Source organism: Microcebus murinus, chromosome 9 (assembly GCF_040939455.1).
Source record: "Microcebus murinus isolate Inina chromosome 9, M.murinus_Inina_mat1.0, whole genome shotgun sequence".
Classification (NCBI taxonomy): domain Eukaryota; kingdom Metazoa; phylum Chordata; class Mammalia; order Primates; family Cheirogaleidae; genus Microcebus; species Microcebus murinus.
The window spans coordinates 62,883,676-62,885,000 of NC_134112.1; the positions used below are offsets into that span (position 1 = coordinate 62,883,676).

General features: G+C 38.0%; 1 long non-coding RNA gene across 1 annotated transcript in view; it reads right to left on the minus strand.

The window, feature by feature from the left end:
* Positions 1–350: 350 nt before the first annotated feature.
* Positions 351–1,325, minus strand: part of LOC105861774 (uncharacterized) — a 1,859-nt gene continuing 884 nt past the window's right edge. Inside the window, exon 2 of the long non-coding RNA XR_001149714.3 lies at positions 351–762. This is a non-coding gene — a long non-coding RNA (uncharacterized LOC105861774). The remainder of the gene's footprint in view (positions 763–1,325) is intronic.

Consider the following 1,325-nt stretch of genomic DNA (forward strand, 5'->3'; position numbering starts at 1 on the left):
ATTTTAATAATTTGAAAATGTATTCTAGAGTAAAACCGAATTACTGTGAAAAATCAGGAAATAACTTATAAATGCAAAAATCAAACTGGAACATTTTTCAGCTACTGTACAATGTGTTGGGTTGACTACTTGAATCATTACTAAAAAGAGAATCTGTTAAAAACAATTCAAGTTATAAAGAGCATAAGAATTTCATAATTTTGTGTTACTATTTAGTACTGGAGTTATCATCTTTTAAATTTGTCATGGGATCAGCCACATAATTGCTATAAAATAAGTACTCATCTTTACTGAGCTTGTAGAAAATTGATTAAAGAGCTTTTCAAACAAGTAGTTGATCCACTGACAAGTATTTTAAATTCTATGTATTTTTATTCTTTAGTGCTGAAGTTACCCTATGAGGTGGATACTGAGAGAGCAACAATCCGATTCTATCAAAGGTAGCTTCAATTTAACTCCATTGCTCTCTGCCTGAAGCAATCAGAGGCCTACACAACCCCCTCAATCCAACCCTACCTCCCTCCCCTCTCCTCCTTGTGGGCTTTGTTTCCAAATGCCAACTGATTTATTGAAAGGAAGGCGAACAGCTCCTGATATAGGCGGTGGGGCTGAAAGCCAGTTTAAAAGGTGGTGTTTTAGGTCAGTTCGAGTTGGTCCTCTCCCAGGCAAGGTAAGGTCTTTGATCTCAATGGACCTCTGAGCTGTGGGCGTCATCATCTCACTGAAGCTCTGATGGACATACAGTCTTTGGTTGCCTCATCCCTGCCAAGGCACAAAATAACAAACAAGATTTAGGGCCAGGTCTTATCTACTAGGAAGGTAGAGAAGATAGCTGCTTACAGTCATGATATTAGAGACACAAGAAAAGCCCCAATAAATGCCCAAGACTGGTCAATCTCCATGTTAACCTGTTTCCAGTCATTAGTCATGACATCCCCAAATACCAGGGGTTTATGAACATTTTAACAATAAATTTTAGCCTTTGGCCAAAAAGATCAAATTTCTTTATTTCTCTGGAAAACAAAAATGTGTTTCTTTCTGTGATCATAATCAATTTCCCTGGGAAGTGTGATTCCTCAATGGTTAATGGTCCGCATGTCAAGAATTGTAAAGAGTCTGAAATTTTATTATACTTTCAAACTAACGAATTAGCCTATTACTGCTTCATGAATGCTGGAAGAAGGCACAAGACTTCTGGGTCAGAGGCAAAGGACTTTATCACTCACAGCACAGAAGGCAACATAAACTTCAGATTTGTGTTAAGTTCCCTTACCCTCCAAATTCCACAGAGCAACCAGGTGGATGCTGCACATGCATTGGATTTA